The sequence below is a fragment of the Myxocyprinus asiaticus genome, chromosome 25 (assembly GCF_019703515.2).
Source record: "Myxocyprinus asiaticus isolate MX2 ecotype Aquarium Trade chromosome 25, UBuf_Myxa_2, whole genome shotgun sequence".
In the NCBI taxonomy this organism is placed as follows: domain Eukaryota; kingdom Metazoa; phylum Chordata; class Actinopteri; order Cypriniformes; family Catostomidae; genus Myxocyprinus; species Myxocyprinus asiaticus.
Window position 1 is genome coordinate 18,574,179 of NC_059368.1, and position 20,637 is coordinate 18,594,815.

A 20,637-nucleotide genomic window follows, 5' to 3' on the forward strand; every position below is an offset into this window, starting at 1 on the left:
AGCACCTATTGTCCATCCTTAACGTCAAACCAGAGATACAGAAATGGATAATAATAATATCATGAAAAAAAAGAAGTAAAAAAAGAAAAGCGAAGAAAAAAAAATCATACATAAAAAGTACAAAGTCAGCAAAACATACTCCAGTGACCATTCCCAACCCTCCCCCCAACTTCTTCCAAGCCTTTTTAAGCATTACAATCAATAAAGAACACTTCTAGTTTTACCTTACCTTATTCAATCCTCAATCCCTTAGAACAAAATAATAAACCCTTAAACTTAAATACATAGACAACCATAAAGAGTGCCAGTTGCCAGGTCCTAAAACGACCAACTGGATGGCATACATGTCATGCATTTATAACTCACAAATTAGAACATAGAATAGACCTCCTCACAAGTATGTTGAACGGAACTGATATATATTCTTATAAAAAAATAAATAAATAGTGGTGCCCACTATTAATTTGTCCGTCACATCAAGCGGAAAACTAAAATCATAATGCAGGGCCAGAAATGTGCACCACAATGAAAGATATCTTCTTATAAAGTTATTTAAAGGAGGCTATAAAATCATCATTTATGCAGTGTAACAACTCGTATAGCCAATCAGCTCCAACTCGCAGCTTTACAAAACATTATACAGAACACAAACATATGAACAAAAATAAAACCTGCTGATTACAGAAAAACTTATATCGGCCGTTTTAAAGACTCCGTTCATGCAGCAACGCTCCCTGTTATAGCAGCTGAATAATTAATAATAACAGCTGAATAATAACAACTAAATGACACCCAGACTTATCTGGTCCATAGCTTTCGCTACCTACTACAAGGAATTGCATTGAGCCATCAGATACTCTTTAGCTTCAGACAAGATAAGAGCAGCCTTTTCTCCCCATCTTTGGTTGAGATCCTCAGCCTCACAGGATACAAAAGGGAAGGCTTTAAACCCAAATTGTAGAATTCTGCCATTTCTGTATTGAGCATGTTTTTCAAGAACTTCTGGAGTGTAATCTTCGAAGATGGTGACTGGCTTTCCCTGAAATTGCAGTTCCCTATCTGTCACTCACCCGATGTTGTGTCGATGTAGTGACACTAGGGGTCACTCTTGGGAGTGAAAAGAGCAAGCTCTCCCCGGTTCAGAGTATCTCTTTTCTCCACTTGGAGTTGGACTCAGTCTCGATGACGGCACGCCTCATGAACGAGCATGCACAGTCAGTGCTGAACTGTCTGAAGGCATTCAGACAGAAGACAGCGTTTCCACTGAAACTTTTTCAGAGGCTCCTGGGGCATATGGCATCCTCTGTGGCTGCCACACCGCTCGAGTTGATGCATATGAGACCGCTTCAGCACTGGCTTCAGACTCGAGTCCCGAGATGGGCATGGCACCGCAGGACACATCGCGTGGTCGTCACGCTGATCTGTCGCCGTTTCTTCAGCCCTTGGAATGACCTAGCATTTCTACGGGCAGGGGTTCCCCTAGAGCAGGTCTCCAGGCGTGTCGTGGTTACGAAAGATGCCTCCAAGATGGGCTGGGGCGCCATATGCAATGGGCACACAGCCGCCGGCTCCTGGACTGACCCGCAGCTGCAGTTGGCACATCAACTGTCTCGAGTTGTTGGCAGTACTACTCGCCCTGCGGAGGTTTCGGCCATTGATCCAGGGCAAGCACGTGTTGGTCCGGACGGACAACACGGCGATGGAAGTGTACATCAACCATCAAGGCAGTCTACGCTCCCGTTGCATGTCACAACTCGCCCGCCGTCTCCTCCTCTGGAGTCAGCAGTGCCTCAAGTCGCTACAAGCCACTCACATCCCAGGCGACCTCAACACCGCAGCAGACGTGCTGTCATGACAGGTTATGCTCAGGGGAGAGTGGAGACTTGGAGTCGATTCAGTCGAGCACAGGTAGACCTGTTTGTTTCCCGGGAATCCTCCCACTGCCCGCTTTGGTATGCCCTGACTGAGGCACCCCTCAGTACTGGCCCCCTGGCCCCCTGGACCTGGCCCCCTGGACTACGCAAATATGCGTTTCCCCCAGTGAGCCTACTTGCACAGACCCTGTGCAAGGTCAGGGAGGACGAGGAGCAGGTCGTCCTAGTAGCACCCTACTGACCCACCCAGACGTTGTTCTCGGACCTCATGATCCTCGCAACAGCCCCGCCCCCCGGCAAATTCCCCTGAGGAAGGACCTTCTTTCTCAGGGACGGGGCACCATCTGGCACCTGCAACTAGACCTCTGGAATCTCCACGTCTGGCCTTTTGTCGGGACGTGGAAGACCTAATTGGCCTACCACCCGTGGTGGTAGACATGATCACTCAGGCTAGGGCTCCCACTACGAGGCACTTGTATGCTTTGAAGTGGCATCTGTTCGCTAAGTGGTGTTCTTCCCGACACGAAGACCCCCAGAGATGCGCAGTCGGATCGTTGCTTTCCTTCCTGCAGGAGAGGCTGGAGGTGCAGCTGTCCCCCTCCATCTTGAAGGTGTATGTAGCCTCTATAGCGGCACACCACGACACAGTGGACGGTAAGTCCTTAGGGAAGCATGACCTGATCATCAGGTTCCTGAGAGGCGCTAGGAGGTTGAATCCCTCCAGACCGCATCTCATCCCCTCATGGGACCTCTCTGTAGTCCTTCGGGGTCTACGGGGAGCCCCCTTCAAGCCCCTGGAGTCAGCTGAGCTTAAGGCACTCTCTTTGAAGACTGCCCTCCTGACTGCGCTCACTTCCATCAAGAGGGTAGGGGACCTGCAGGCGTTCTCTGTCAGCAAAACATGCCTGGAGATCGGTCCGGGCTACTCTCACGTGATCCTGAGACTCCGACCGGGCTATGTGCCCAAGGTTCCCACAACCCTGTTTAGGGATCAGGTGGTGAACCTGCAAGCGCTGCCCCAGGAGGAGGCAGATCCAGCTTTGGCGTTGCTGTGTCCGGTGCATACTTTACGCATCTATTTGGATCGCACGCAGAGATTTAGAAGCTCCGAGCAGCTCTTTGTCTGCTTTGGTGGACAGCGGAAAGGAAGCGCTGTCTCCAAACAGAGGATCGCCCACTGGGTCATTGATGCCATCGTGATGGCATATCATACTCAGGATGTGCCGCCCCCTGTGGCGCTATGAGCCCACTCTACTAGGACTGTAGCGGCCTCCTGGGCCCTGATCAGTGGTGCCTCTTTGGCAAACATCTGCAGAGCAGTGGGCTGGGCAACACCCAACACCTTTGCGAGGTTCTATAATCTCCGGGTTGAGCCGGTTTCGTCCCGTGTGTTGTCAGGTCTGAACAGGTAAGTTCCAGGACAGCTGGCCAGGTGTACCACTTGCGTATAGCACCTTTCCCCTCCCATGAGGTGAAGACGTGCACCTTTGACTCCCAGTCGTGTTCACAAGTTGTGATCCCTGGATGACTTTCCTCCTTAGCCCTGTGGCAGACGAGTTTGCGAAGAAACTCGCTGCCCATCCAGTACAAGTGCTAACTAAGCCCTGTACTGGGGTAGGTGCTCCACATGCACTGGTTCCCCATAGGTGACCCCATGTGATATACCTTCCACTAAATCGTTTCCCTGTCAGTAAACTGCGTCTTCCTTGGGCAGAGGCCCCTCTGCCCCTGGTCACCATGCTTGTAGAAACTCCTCCCCCCTCGGGTAGGACCTACCATGCGACTTTTCCACATGACATACTTCCGACAAGACTCAGTAAGACCATGGGATGTATTTCCACTCGAAGTACCCCCCTCTTCTCTGGGCGGGGTGTGGTCTCCGCAGTGTCTTCCCCTTGGGAGTGACACCCCCCCCGACATAGAAATTTATGGCCCCCAGTCGGTTTACAAATTCCACTCTTTTTGGGGAGAAAAAAGAGGAAAAGAGGCCACGGCTGGGCTAACCTGTCCCTATTTGTTGGGCAGTCGACTTGTTCCCGAAGGACCGTTCAACACTCATAAGAGCGTTGGGGGAGGTTACGTGACGGCCTGGTGCGCTGCCTACAAGGCACACAGCAGTCTGTCCATCTCGCACCACCAGTCCACGTAACACAGTTCAGCTAGTTGTGGCATTTTGTATAGGGACTCTTAGTGTCACTACATCGACACAACGTCGAGTGACTGACGGATAGGGAACGCCCTGGTTACTTTCGGAACCTCCGTTACCTGATGGAGGGAATGAGACGTTGTGTCCCTCTTGCCACAACGCTGAACTACCCGCTGAAATGGCCAGGACCTTGTCTTGGCTCCTCAGCACAAAACCTGAATGAGTGGTTGCATACCAGCTCCTTTTATACCCGTATGTCTGGGGGAGTGGCATGCAAATTCCACTCGCCAATTCCCATTGGCCTTTTTCAAAAAGCAGAGGTGTTCGGGGCTCCCAAGAGTGACCCCTAGTGTCGCTACATTGACACAACGTCTCTTTCCCTCCATCAGGTAACGGAGGTTACGAAAGTAACCAGGACATTCTCCTCTTCTTTTGCGGGCTTCACGAATCACGGCTTCTTTAACCTGATAGCGATGAAATCATATTATTACCGCTCTTGGCCTTTATCCAGATATTGGCTTGGAAACAAGGGCTCTGTGAGCTCTGTCGAGTTCAGGGGGAGAGGCCAGGACCTTATCGGCTAAGATCTCAGACAACATTCTGGAAAAAAACTCTGTGGGATGAGCACCCTCAATAGATTCAGGTAAGCCAACAATCCTGATGTTGTTGTGGCGACTGCAATCTTCGAGGTCGGCTGTCTTCACCTTAAGCTTTACGTTGCTTTCGGCTAACTCTGCACATGTAGCCTCCAATGCGTGAATTTACTCGCTCAATAGATCGGCATTGGATTCCAGTGTTGTCAGACATATTCCGTGGTCTGATACCATTGTTTGGACATGATCCAGTTTTGCCTCGATTGATGTCATGGCAGCTTTATATTTGGTAGAGGGGGCGACTTTGTGCTCCTCGAGCAGGCTGGCCAGAGCAGGCATGTTGACTTCGCTATGAGCCGCGGGCGTCTCGTCTTTGGCAGAGGTGTCTTTCTTTGTTTGTTTGGCTGAATTATATGCCATTCTTTGCTCTGTTACTAAAGCACTGTGCTGTCTAGTATAAAGTCGATACAACTCATTAGATAGTGGGTTTTTGTTAATATAAGAAAAGATCTGTGGCGGGAGCTGGAGGCGGACACGTCTACTCCATTCGCATCCGGAACCAGAAGTCTTCAATTTTAAGTATTTAAGAAAATGTATGCATTGTTTGTGCAGTGAGCAACAGGAATCTTGTGGAGTCTCTTCTCAGCCATATTTGGCATAAAAGTTTAATGAATCTGTCCTTTGTGGCTTTTCATCTTCAGAACTTGGGCAAAAGATCTGTCACAACGGAAAACCATTTAAACAAAAATGACATAGGCCATGGTAACAAATAAATAAATGCATTTTCAAACTGGATGCCTTTGTGCGAATGGAAAAACTGAAGTTATACCCCTCAAATAGCTCGGGTGAGATAGAGGATGTGTTTGAACATGGAGATGAGACAGAGAAGTGTGTATTTGGGTCGTCTTGGAAATATAAACACCTCTACTCAAATGCTTGGCCAAAAACAACACTGTCATCAAAAGAGATTCCAGAGCTTGAATTCAGAGACGGTAGGAAAGATCCACATGGCAACTCCACATTGTTTATATCTCGCTTATCTTTCACCACAAGTCCAACAATCTCTACCACAAGTCTAAAGGAGTTCTCATCAGTTGGAAAACTCCCCTGAGATGCCACTCATGTGTGTTGTTTGATATGTGAGTAAGGGATCAAGGAGACTGATTTTAGAAGCAAACATTCTTCCATAAACTTGCTCTTACTGGAAGCTCTGGCAACCCGTAACAAGTTGGCTTTTAGCTTTTAGTCATTGTCCTCTTTAAAGTGCTGCTTTGGAATCTCATTAATCTATGAGCCTATCCTCTTCTTCTGTCTCAGAGCTCGGGAGACTTCTCTACAAAGAGTTCCTGCGGGTGTCCACCGAGGTTGTCAGTAATTCCATAGCATGAATTCTCATTTCAATAACTGTCCCACAAGCTGTGGGTGCAACAGAATGTGAATTTAACAAGACGACCACTGCACAAGTGTTTCTGAAAAGTGACCTTTGTCATAAATCTAAGACAACAATGTAGCTGATAATCTGTATAAAATGTGTTGAGGGAAAAAGCTTAATGAGTTTCAGTAACTTTCATCATAAAAATTGCTTTCATTCTTACTTAGATGTGTTTGCTAACTCAAGCATTACTATAACTCAAATCACATACTTTTGCACTATTCTATACCATTTGTAGTGTAAATATTGTGTTTCACACTGACAATGCAAAGAAAAGTAGAGTAATACACAACCTAGTCTGACAGAATGAATGTTACTATACCTACATTTTGGTAAACTGAGTTTTCCGTGCCATGTTCTAAATTTTGCTGCAGCTTCCTGGTGAAATTACCACTAAAGGCACTACAAAAATTTTGAGTTTTATTCACTGTCACACAAATAACAACTACAACGGTGTCCGCTGTAGTGTTGAGGTTGCCCGGGATGTGAGTGGCTTGCAGCGACTTGAAGTGCTGCTGACTCCAGAGGAGGAGACGGCGGGCGAGTTGTGACATACAACGAGAGTGCAAACCACCTTGGTGGTTGACATATGCTACCGTTGTCGTGTTGTCTGTCTGAACTAACACGTGCTTGCCCTGGATCAACGGCCGAAGCCTCCACAGGGCGAGCAGAATTGCCAACAACTCGAGGCAGTTGATGTGCCAATGCAGTCGCGGACCTGTCCAGAGGCCAGCGGCTGCGTGCCCTTTGCAAACAGCACCCCAGCCCATTTTGGAGGCGTCTGTTGTGACCACGACACTCCTGGGGACCAGTTCTAGAGGAACACCTGCCCGTAGGAATGAGAGGTCGGTCCAAGGGCTGAAAAGACGGTGACAGACTGACGTAATGGCCACGCAGTGTGTCCCGTGGCACCATGGCCGTCTCGGGACTCGAGTCTGGAGCCAGTGCTGAAGCGGCCTCATATGCATCAACCCGAGCGGGGTGGCCACCGCCGAGGATGCCATATGCCCCAGGAGCCTCTGAAAAAGTTTCAGTGGAACCGCTGTTCCCTGTTTGAATGCCTTCAAACAGGCCAGCACTGACTGGGCGCGCTCGTTCGTAAGGCGCACCATCAAGGAGACCGAGTCCAACTCCAAACCGAGAAAAGAGATGCTCTGAACCGGGAGGAGCTTGCTCTTTTCCCAGTTGACCCAAAGCCCTAGTCGGCTGAGGTGTGAGAGCATCAGGTCCCTGTGTGCGCACAACATGTCTCGAGAGTGAGCTAGGATTAGCCAGTCGTCGAGATAGTTGAGAACGCGAATGCCCACCTCCCTTAACGGGGCAAGGGCAGCCTCTGTGACCTTCGCAAAGACGTGAGGAGACAGGGACAGGCCGAAAGGGAGGACTTTGCACTGATACGCCTGTCCCTCGAACGTGAACTGCAGGAAGGGTCTGTGTCGAGGAAGGATCGAGGCGTGGAAGTACGCATCCTTCAGGTCTACTGCCGCGAATCAATCTTGATGTCAGACGCTTGCCAGAATGCGTTTTTGCGTCAGCATCCTGAACGGGAGTCTGTGTAAAGCCTAGTTCAGAACTCACAGGTCCAAGATTGGCCTCAACCCACCGCCTTTTTTCGGTACAATGAAGTAGGGGCTGAAAAACCCCTTCTTCATCTCGGCTGGAGGGACAGGTTCTATCGCGCCCTTCTGTAGGAGGGTAGCGATCTCCGCACAAGGTAGCAGCATTTTCGTCTTTCACCAAGGTGAAGTGGACACCGCTGAACTTGGGCGGATGCCCGGCGAAGTGAATTGCGCAGCCGAGTCGGACGGTCAGGACCAGCCCTCGTGACGGATTGGAAAGCACAAGCCATGCGTCCAAGTTCTGCGCAAGGGGGACCAAAGGGACAACGTCATCGGACATACCGGCAGGTGGGGCCTCGTGGCGGGGAGGAGCTTGAGGTGCCACACCACGTCGTGGCCGTGCTGAGTCTAAGGACATCGAAGCACTTACCTGGCTCCTTGTGACCACCCCTGGAACAGCCTGGGACGGGGTAGGAACAGGCCTGTCCTCATGACCCGTGGAGACTGTCACATCGGGGTTGGAATTGTGCCACAGCTGGGCGCTCAGGGGTGGGAGTCCGCCGCTGGAGCGCCAAACCTGCCAAATAGAGTGGTGGACGGTGGTCATGATGACGGCCGTACACACCAGATACGTGACCCAGGGAACAAGGAAACCACTCTTGCTGAGCTCTTGAGTACTGCAGCCACTTGGGCATGCAGTGCAATTAAATGCAAAAGGTAACAAAAAGATGGAGATCTGCTTACCAGCTCCAGAGCAGCGGGTTTCGTTGTCCCTGGGTCGCCCGTCTCAAGGGCACTTTGAAGCCTTTCACGGGCTCTGGGCGGCCGCGAGACGGGTGGCGTCTGCTTCCTGCAGTGGGCTCCACGCCGGGGCCGGGCCGAAGGGGCGGGCTGCAGCGGAGCCGGTGCAGTCACCGCAGGGGGGCGCCCTTGGCAATGAGTAGATGGGGTGCGGGATCTTGAGCCGTTCCGGGGCAGGATATGCTGGCTAGCATCCATCTACTGCTCTACCATCGAAAACTGCTGGGCAAAGTCCTTGACGGTGTCACCGAATAGGTCCGCCTGGGAAATTGGGGCAGCAAGGAATCGTGTCTTGTCGGCCTCACCCATCTCGACCAGGTTGAGCCAAAGGTAGCGCTCCTGGACCACTAGTGTGGCCATCGTCCGCCTGAGAGACTGCGCCGTGACCTCTGTCGCTCGGAGAGCGAGGTCGGTCGCCGAGCGCAGTTCTTGCATCAATCCCGGGGCGGAACTACCTTCGTGCAGTTCCTTTAGCTCGTTGGCGGACTTGCAGGAGAGCCATGGCGTGCAGGGCGGAGGCGGCTTGTCCAGCGGCACTGTAGACCTTGGCCGTCAGAGACGACGTAAACCTACAGGCCTTGGATGGGGGCTTTGGGCGCCTGCGCCAGGTGGCAGCGCTCTGCGGACATAGGTGCACCGCGAGCACCTTTATCCACCGGGGGATTGCGGAATAGCCCTTGGCCGCCCCACCATCGAGGGTAGTGAGGGCGGGGAAGCTGAAAAGATCGGGACCGGGCAGTAAAAAGTGCCTCCCGTGACCTTGTCAGCTCTTCATGCACTTCCGGGAAGAAAGGAACAGGGGCAGGGCGTGGCTTTGAGTGGTGCCGCGAGCCCAGGAATCACCGAGCCGCGAGGTTTCAGGGAAGAGCAGTGAGTTCCACTCTAGCCGATGCTCGTGGCTGCCCGGGAAAGCATGTCGTCATCTCCGCGTCAGCCTGTGACTGGGCAATCGACCCCGAAGGGAGGAGCCCAGCTGAGGCTTCCGACTGGACGAGCCTGCTCTCCGATGCTGTGCTTGAGAGCTCATCGCTTTCACGGGCTCCGAATAAGAGGTCGAACTCGCCGTGAGACGAGCCGGCGGACTCACCCGGAAGCCCGATTGGGGCAGACGAGCGTGCTGGGGAATGGGAGGTCCGCGGGGGGATACCCAGCGGAGGCGGTCCCATTGGTGTCCCCAAATCGCCCCCAGTGCTAGCCGCGCTGGCCTCATACCCGTGGGTAAAAGGACCAAGGCGGGAGCTTCTGGGGTGGCTCGCTTTCTTATGAAGGCAAGCCGCGACCGCAATGTTGCCATGGACATCTTCTCGCAATGAGAACATGACCATCCACGAACGCTGTCTCCGCGTGAGCAGTGCCCAGGCACGAAAGACAGTGATCGTGACCGTCAGAAGTCGAGAGATAACGAACGCAACCAGGAATAACACACAATCGGAAAAGCATCTTTAAAAAGACGTTCCGTGTGTGCGCTCCTTTAGAGGAATATATACTCTTTTAGAGGGGAAAAATGCTCTTTCAGAAAATATACTCTCTAGTTTTTCTGCCGAAGCGCCCAGGGGCGTTCTCTGCAGTGCACCAGTGCAGAGGGGGGAGAAGCCGCTGAAATGCGCCATCAGATCCAGCAGAGGTGAATGAACAGTAGTATTCAGCTCAGTGAGCGTGACCATTCGGCTCTGAAGAGAAAATCTGAATGAGTGGTTGCATACCAGCTCCTTTTATACCCGTATGTCCGGGGGAGTGGCATGCAAATACCACTCGCCAATTTTCATTGGCCTTTTATCAAAGACCAGAGGTGTCTCGGGGTCCCAAGAGTGACCCCTAGTGTCACTACATTGACACCAACGTCGAGTGAGTGACAGATAGGGAACGTACATTGACTGTACATAGACTTTTACTGAAGGAGAGACCTGAGCTATATCTAGGGATCAAAATATCATAGACCTGGGTGGGTTCTTTTGACTTTTTCCTATAGGCCACTGCACAGCAACATGCTAAAAAATACTCAGAACACTTAAGGAACACCCTGGCAACTACCTATAACACCACTTACATTTTCTTTAGAAGTGGGCTTGAGCTCTGAGATCCCCCCTGACTAAAGTAAGAAATAGAAAGACAATTTTGAATAATAATTTGTATAGGTGTTATAAAATATAAAGGTGGAGACGGGGAGGTGGAGTAATACCACTAGAATCGTCACCAGTGTAAGGGAAGCAGCTGCCTATATCTTTGGGATATGACTGGCAGGCCTAGATGAACAAGCTCCTCTTGAACTCATGGTTGAAACTTACGGCTAAGTCAATGTCTTTGCAAAAGAGTACCACAATATAATTTGTATTGATTTTCATTTTTTTCAGGCAAGAAAGAGTAAGGTTTTGGGTAGCATAATTAATCTTTCATCCTGCTAAGACTGTCTGGGCTTCTCTACACAGTACCTCACTCTGTTAGCCACTGCACTCAAAAAACAACCCTGAGCTAAGACATTTCATCCCTGTCCTGTAGATATGCACTGGGGCCCATCCTAAGTCACTGTATTTTTCCCTTTCATTTTCTTCCTCCATGACACAGGTCCACAGATACACCCCTGACCTCTTCCACTAATAAATTAACATATAAACATATCACATTCACTGCCCGCCAGGTGGGTCTAGAGGCCTCGATGAGTGAATCTGAGAACAGAGGGCCCCACAGTGCCAAAATATGGTGTCTGTATTTGCAATGGTAGCTGATGTTATTTTAGCCAGTGTTTGACTTGTGTGGCTGAGGCTAGGCTTGTTGGTTTAGATCTCTTGCCCTTCTGCTAGTGTTTTTACCAATAGTCAGAGCCATCCTCACATATTAGATGACTCTTTGCATCTTAGCTTTTTGGAAATAACATGTCTGGGTGTCCCCCATCTGAAGTGTTTTGCACAGAGAGGCATCTTATTCCACACTGAGGTGGAAACTTTTGAACCTGAGCTTGGTTGACATTAATCTTGCTCTTTTGATTGAGCAGCATGGAAATGTGTTTGACTAAGCAAACACAGATGGCTGAGCCAGTTCAGAGAGGTCTGTCAGTGCATAAAGAAGCATGGTGATTTTAAAAATGAGTATCTATTCAGCCCAGAGTTATATAACAGACAATTAGCTTGAGGTTGCAGCTTTCATAGGGCACCACTGTGAACAAAGCTCAAGAGAGGCTCGTGCCCTTAACGTCTCTCTCTCTCTCTCTCTCTCTCTCTCCCCCTGATGCTGTATCTGTGTGCATATCTCACAAATACCTTTCTTAATTGAATCCTTATCAGCCTCTTAAATAGTTCCTTGATTCGGAAGAATCCTGGTGACTCTGTTTTTGCTACCACTGACAAAACAGTCAAAATTTGTCTGGTTAGCATTAAACAGTAAGCCCATGCTGGTAGATAGTGTAACTACACCATTTGAGCCCAAAGAGCATCTTTCTCCCTTGATGGCCATTCCAAAATATTCAAGTATTAAGATGAAATTATTTTTTGAAAATATATAAATTGCAAATCAAATAAACTCTAAATATTTTATTATATAATAGTAGATGTTTTAGATGTAGATATCTGTGCCCAGTTTATTTTGGTGTTTATTGTTCGCGTTCTTGTGGTGCATCAGCCATCAACATTTACATTGTCAGTATGTCAGGATGTAACTTTCTGTGACTCTGAAGTAATTAGTTACATAGCATTAACAGCTCAGGTGGATGGCTCAAAAAATCTGAGAGAGGAACTAGGTGCCCATGAGAAAACCGCATACTTCTTGCGTTTGAGATAAATACTTCTCAGCCATTGAGATAAACAGTTAATGCTATGTCAGATTTTAACTTAAAGCACTGGGTCGTTTTATGTATAGATGCAAAAAATGTCTTTACCAGTAAAAAATGATTTACACATATTTCAAGTCAAGTCACGAAAAATGCTTTTGCATAGCGCCTTTCACAACAGGCGTTGTTTCAGACCAGCTGTATATTAAATTATGCTATAACAGAAAATTAATTAATATAATGCCAATATTAGTTATTTATGTTTAGAACTATTAGTGGTTAAAATTAATAAACTAAGTAAGTGTTGTGGGTCAACGATTAAACAAAATTATTTTGTATGAACTATGTGTTTTAGTGTTAAAGTCCTTGAAGTCATCCCGAATTGAGGAAATACACGTAGATGCATTTTCCTTTGATTCTGGCCGATGAAGGCTTTTGTTACTGGTTAATTCATTTTCAATGTAGTTTAAGAGAGTGTTGTCCCTCCTTTGACCAAGTTGATATAGGAATCATTCAGTGAGGAGCATCACAGTCTGGATGGAAGCTTATGGCAGGTAATTTTGGTGAACTCCATCCTGTCATGCTTCAGACAATTGCTCAAGAAGAATCCCATGTCTTTGAGTTTGCAGGAGTCATGTCAGAATTATGATATTTACGAGCTGAGTGCACATGAATGCCATCACAAAGTTGTAATTACAAGTGGAAAACTCTGGATTTTCTTTTAGCCCCGACTTTCTGAGTTTTGGGTGTGTCGATTTAAGAATAATGGTGGAAGAAAATTGTTATTGGTAAAAATTCCGCATTGCTTGTGGATTTTGACTGTGTAGTTCAGTCTGTATGCATCTTTTGTACTATTAATTAAGAATAACACAAAGCCTACCAGAAAATAAGACTCATTTTACCTTATTTATGAAGCAACATGCTTGTGCAATAAAACTACATTTCCCGTCATTATATGTAGCTGCACAAGTATGATAAACTAGATAGATAAAGCATTAATTACACACCTAATGTGCAGCTTTCACTTCATTTTGTTGAACTGATGCTAAAAAAAAGCTTCTTGTCTCCACCAGTATGAGAAAAAGAGAAAAAGAAATATGAAATTGCAAAACGGGTCCATTCTTTCCAACTAAAATCACTTGAACGCACATCACATCATATTTACAATCTCCAACCTCATAAGTAGGAAATTCCCAGGAGGACTTTAACACAACATTAATCACCCTCATGTTCCAAACTTGTAAGACTTTCTTTTGAGGAACACAAAAGGAAATGTTAGGCAGAATGTTGGCCTCTACCACCATTCACTTTCGTTGCACCTTGTCAGTCCCAAACATTCTGCCAAATGTCTTCTTTTGTGTTCTATGGAATAATAGAAGTCATATAGGTTTGGAACATCATGAGAGTGAGTAAATGATGACAGAATTTTCGTTTTTGGGGCAAACTATCCCTTTAAAATTCTGTCTGTTCCAACTGCTGCTCTTTTTATTGCACAAAATGAAAGCACACAAGTTAAACCAAGTGAAGTGCAACCTAAAATTATATAAAATATTTACTTTATTTTCTCTTTGTGTTCAGTACTGTAAAGATTTAGGCCTTGCCATGCCATTTATCTGTGTGAACTAACACTCAGAGCGTGACCTTGGAATAAACAGGTTGGATTGCTTCCTTTTTGGGAACTCACACTAACATACATAATTTGTTTTGCACATTGTACAAAAACTTCACTTATGCACAAACAATTGTCAAGAGTAGGAAGGCAAGTAGGGGATGCCCAACATACTGAACACATTGACTGGAATGTTTTTGTGCATAATTCAAATCTATGGACAAGATAAACAATTATGATCAAAAGTAAAAAGAGACCACATAATCAAACATTTTATGGTGGCTGAGATGAAAAACAGGGGAGCTGAAGCCCTAGGGTCTAGCAATGACTAGACATAAAGAAGCTAAATTTTTTAGTTGGTTTAGCTGGTTGCATGCAGATATTGGGAGAGCACAGAGAGGAACTCATGTGCAAGCAGAGAGTAAACACTGGGGGTACAGGAAACTTACTTGATCTACATGCTCACATATAAATGCTCCTTATGTACTCTAAGCTAGCATAAGAAGCACTTGGGACTGCAGGAGAAGGAAACCAATGCTTTCATAGTTTACCAAGTAAATCCTGTCTGCACAAGTAGGTAAAGGGTTTTAAAATGTAGCTCTCTGTGAAAGGCAGCTCTCTGTGCTCGCTACCTAACAGCATCATCTCCACATGATATGGTTTGGTTCTAAAAGGTGTAATTCAAGTGTGTGACATATGAAATCCCACAAAACATAAAAATGTCACCACCAAGGCGTGGCTGAGAACTTTTGAAGCCACAGCCGAAAGGTCCCTGGTCCAGTTAGTTCAACTGTGGTATTAACACCTTGTTAAGCTGCAGGGTGGGAGTACCATACAACCAACAGGACAGCACACACTGCTGATAAACATCATCTCACATATCCAAGACTTACTGGTTAATAAAAAACACTAATAAGCTCTATAAAATAGCAGGATTCCCACTAAGGAAGTCATAACCATAGCAGAACATTGTGATATACTGAAAAAGCCAGCGGCCACCAATTATGTAAGTGTTCTCTGTTCAGGGAAAACGTGCTGACTGAACATGCCCTGAAGTTTGATACTGATGAAACACAATCATTCATAATTATGGTACAATTTATTAATCAGTTAGACTTTAACAACACAACGTCACATTCTTATCATTAGATGTTCTCAAGCATACATGCACACCTGTAACATACATGTCTATGTATCGGTAAGAAACACTATAAACAAGTCATAATTCAAAGAGAAGTGTTAAAACTGTCTGTGGGAAATGGTCTGTATTTATCTTCTCCCCTTTAGTCATTTCAAGACCTGTTATTTGGGATATTGCCACTTGAAGTCAAATTTAAATTTAAATAGGGGGAGGGGTGATTTAATGGCGGCCATTAAAAAAGTCTTATAGCACCCCATTATTTAACCTTTTTTACATGGATTTGTCCTAACCGGCCACGACTGTGATGAGTGACAAGCTATATTGTCCATCATTTGGTTTCTATTTTTGCGGAGTCATGCTGGGCAGCCCCACCCAACATGAAATCTCAAAATGCTGCTCCACATAACTGTACACTAAAGGAATATTCTGGCTTTAATACAAGTTAGCTCAATCGACAGCATTTGTGGCTAAACAAAAAAATTATAATTTCAACTCGTCCCTCATTTATTTAAAAAAAGTAGTGATAAAATCGCTTACTAACCATATCTGTGAAAAGTTACATCCAATATTACAACTTTGTTGCAATGAAGACGGAACACCGGTTAACCCTTTAATCAATTTCATCACAATAAAATCGTGTTTAACAGAGATTTTTTCGCATGTAAAATCATGTTTTTTTTATCATGGCTTTACTTTTGAAAAAGTGTGACTATAAACTGTTTTCACCTCAGTTTACTGTAACCACTAACCACAATTTTTACTTCTTTTACGATTCTTTTTAAGCTCTGTCGATTGAGCTAAACTTGTGTTGAACCTGGAATATTCCCTGAAACATGAAATATCTTTTGATTGGCTGCGATTGAATAATTTTGAGAAACTTGTCCCATTGCACCTGGTTAGGATACTGTGTTACTATGCACTTGCAACAGTCTCGTTCATTGTACTCTATAGTCTTTTATTGGGCAGTACACTGAGTTGCAGCCAATTCATACTAAGGGAGTAATGTAATCAGGTGTCCTTCTTGCCTCTTAAAATCAGGTCTTCAAACTATTAGGGAAAACCTCCAACAGTTAGGTCTATGGGAAGATCATGAGATCATTTTGAGCTAACCCTTATTTCTTTTCCCTGTTTTGTACTTAATATTAATATTCATGATAAATCAAAGGGCTTGTTAACCATGCAGTCAGTATCACAAATCAGTCTATAATGTTGCATTTTATAGATTATACTTTTGGTTTATGGTGTTTATAGATGCCTGCTTTTCGGGACTGTGCTAGAGCCAATGTTTTCCATTCATACTCTGTTTGGAAATCCCGCTTGGCATGTGGTCATCTCTTTCATCAGCCAGATGGGTCAGGGTGACTGGCACTTATTTTGCTCTGGCACTGGCTATGTAATGGAGTCTTAGACTGTCCAAAGCTGCAGTCAGGCACAATGGGGAGAATTGTTCCCATCAGGGGTGTGTCCAGGATTGTTTTGTCAGGGGTGGCAAAGGGGTGGCAAGAGTCGAGTAAGGGGTGGCATCCAGTAAGTCCGTCTGATGGGGGGTGTCTAAAGAGGTGGAACGCTGTGTCCTCCCACAGGGGCGGAACGTTGTTATGGACCATGCGTGACATGGAGGGGTTAAGTTGTTGCGTGACACGGATGGGTTAAGCCGTTGCGCACCATATCCAGGATGCAAGCGGGGTCCAAGTAGGGTGGCAGCAGCCACCCCGTGCCACCCTTCTGGCCCCGCCCCTGGTTCCCATCCACTCTCTGACCTGAAAGCAGCTGGCTGATTAGCTTTTAAGCATAGCACAAGCATGAAGCTCTCACAGACTGCAGAAGAGAGAGAAGGGTGAACTTAAAGACTTGATTCTGCCATCTCCACAAACCGTTGCATCAATGAAAGTTTGGGTCAGACGTCACCACTGTGTAAAACCTGGGCTCTTCAGAAAAGCAAATCTACAGCCATTGGAAGCCAAACAAGAAACTCATTCAGTAAGTTATACAGTACCTGCATGTTACTGGTGTACATAGGATTGCAAGAGCGAATTTGCTTAATAAACATAAATAAAATAAAAAAATCATAGTACAAATTATTATTTGTACTATTAGTATAGTACAATGTTGTTTAAAAAGTATTGAAATTATAGAAACAAAGAAAATAATTTCTAGATGGATTATTAGGACCGAAGACGTATTTTCACAACATCTATCAGCTGTGTTTTTATCATGGTCTTTATTTTTGTTGCATGTCTCACCATATTATTTATGATCTTAAAGAGCCTTCATCCCATGCAGCAGGCATGCAGGATGATGAGGAACTGGAAGCAGAATTTTTACAACCCTGCCATGTGCATCCAACCATCCATCCATCTCTCCATACTTTTATCCCAGTGCACACATTAATCCAGCACATTAGACTGTCATTTTGAATCCATTGACTACTGCATGTATCAACAGGGATATGCTTGTCTCGCTCACAGAGCAGCTGAGGTACACTCGACCTGACACTCACATGGAGACTCGTCTCAATGCCTGGAGAAAAGCAAAGAGAGGGAGGCAAAATCCTCACATGAGGTCCACAGTGAGGTCACAGATTAAAGAGGCACCACAGGCCGCAAACGGGAGTAAAACTGAGGGGTGTGTGTGATATGAGAGCCCAAGCTGTTTCAACAGAACAAGATTAGGTGTTGAAATTAATTCATTTGGGACTATGTCTGTCTACATTGGAATTTAGTGTCTGCATGTTTTATTAAGCATGGGGTTTAATTTCAGTTTAGACGTTTCTTCAAATAACATAAAATCTTTGCAGATATGTAATATATGATTCTCTTTGTAACACAATTCAAAGGCAGCAAACGTGAAAACAAGGCTGAATGTGTATAGCTAAAACATTATGCTGACGTACAAAGAACAGTGAAAATTTCATACAGCCCTTCTAAAGATTTTTGAAAAACAATTAAACCAGTGGTTCATAACTGGTTTTGCTTCTGGGCCCAGATTTTAGATTGGACATCAAGTGGCGAACCAACACAGTACCAAAGTTGTTTATCACGAAAGTGAACAAAAAGTAAATAAAACATTGAAACTTATTAATATAACAATGAAATGCATAGGCCTGATATTATGCAAATAAAATTAGCATGATTTTGGCTGAAAAGGGAAAATTTACCATTTCAGTTTATCAAAGCATTTTTCCACCATTGGACCAAATGGTTCTCTTTACAGAACCGGGCCATTCCATACCGATTATGACTTGTTGACATGGTTACGGTCTCATTTTCCACTGTGGTGCAGCAAAATCAGGATTAAAATGGGATCGATGTGATTATACTGTACCGAACCATATTCAAGTGGAAATGCAACTGGAACCGTTAGTCACTGTACTCAAATCCATTTTGCCCCAGGGTGGAAAAGCTTTTTAGATGTCTTTTTAATATTGATGGTTTCATGTGCTTATAAGAATAATTGACCACAAAAACACATTGTGATCTGGACAAAGCATGGTTATCCTCATTGCAACTGAACTTGTATTTAATAAAATTTTTGTCTCTTTTTTTCTTTTTTTACCTTGTATAGTTTTGTTCATGGTTTTCAAAGATGAGCACATGTCACACAACCTGTGCAATTTTAGCATCTGTCTAATTTGGATAGCTTCTACCAAATGACAGATACATTTTCACCAGAATACCAAATAGATTTTGATGTCAACAACAAAAGGTATATGGGAAGTGTTTCCTCCTTTGCTGGTCTGAAAAAAGGCGATATTTTGCTATCTTAACAACAGTATACATGATTGCATGGTTTAGAACCACAGAATTAAACGCCAGGAAGTCCTCAGAAAAAAGACTAATACTACAAAGTTTTCTACATGTTAGGTTTTGATCTGTATGTTGTAAAATCCTAAGGCTTTTCAGTTTGAACATTGTGTAACAAGCTGGAAAGCTTTTAATTAAACACACAAATCCCTTCCTGGCAGCATAACCAATCGAAACAGTCATACTTACCCAAAGAGGTATCGTTTACAGATAGCAGAGGGGTTTTGTTTGGCCATTTCATGCAGGATTATATGACGAAATCAGTGAGTCCCTGAATGGTGTGTACCTGTGCAAAAGTCTCAATCCTAGTTTCAGGAATGCTTTCTCCCCTCTGGTTTATGAGGCCAGATTACTGCAGCACTGAAGTGATGCTCTATTTTCCCCCCCTGCAGACCCTGTGAGCCTTTGAAGAAAGACTTCAAAAATTGAGGCAACATTCCTCTCTCCTTGTTGACTGCAATTAGATGAAAAGAGTTCTCCTGTCTATTGGTCCTTAGCATGCATCATGTTCTCTCAGGGTCAGTGGGATTTATTTCAGACTAGTGCAATGGCAACAACCGCTGCTGTCACTCAAGAATGAACAAATATTAAAGAGTGAGACCAAAATCCGGATACCATTCTAAAAACAAAACTCCTTGACCAATTTCCCACACTGAGTACCAAAAGAATTCTTAACCACAGCTCTCTGTCTGTAATCCTATGACTCGGTCTGGCTTCAACTGTATACATCCTGTGATTGTGTGTTTCTTTGGCATTAAAGTGATAATTTGCCCAAAGATGAAAATTCTGTCATCATTTATTCATTTATGTTGTTCCAAACCCATATGAGTTTCTTTCTCCTGTGGAACATGCAGAAATATGCAATAAAAATTAATGGTGACTGAGACTAATTTACCGACTGAAACTAACATTCTAACGTCTCCCTTCATGTTCCAAGGCAGAAAGAAAGTCATAATGGTTTGGAACAACATGAGGTTGAGAACTGTAAATGATGACAGAATTTTTATTTTGGGGGGATTCAAGATGGCGGCTTTGAGAATAATTGAGTTTTGCAGATGCTCCACACCATTTTAAATGGTCATCAAATGGTTTTGTATTCTTGGGAATACATATAACACATACATTTAGTCAAAGCGAACTTTATCCCTTTATTTGATCATATCAAACTTAATTTAGAGAGGTGAAATGCTCTCTCCATCTCGTGGCTGGGCCGTATTGCTCTAATGAAAATTAACATTCTTCCTAGATTCCTTTACCCAACTCATATGATAGCTATTGTTTTCTCACATAAAACAATTAGAGATCTATGGTCCTGTAATAAAGTACAAAGTTTCTGGTGGAATATTTCTTGAGAATTGGAGAAAATTCTGGGCATCGCTATGTCAAGTCAAGTCATTTATAGAGCACAATTAAAAATGACCCAACGTGCTTTACAGATCAAACAAAAAAAATGACAATGTGATATAAAAACAGATTGATTTAAAGTTAAATATAAAACATAATAAAATAAATAAAAACTTGTATTTATCCATTTCAAACTATTCAATGATCTATTCAAAAGCTACAGAATAAAGATATGTTTTTAAAGAAGATTTAAAAATGGCTAATGATGAAGTTGGCCTCACATGGAAAGGGAGACTATTCCATAGATAAGGACCTATCACAGAAAAGGCACGGTTACCATTAGATCTATAGCGGCAACGAGGAACCCTCAACAGAAGTTGATCTGAAGAACTGAGTGCTCTGGTGGGGGAATAAGGGTGTAGAAGGTCACTGATATTTTGGGGCGCGAGACCAGATAGTGCCTTGTAGACAAAAATCTTAATTTTAAAATAGACCCTGAATTTCACAGGAAGCCAGTGTAGAGATGCTAAAACCGGGGAAATGTGATCCCTCTTTTTTGACCCTGTTAAAAGCCT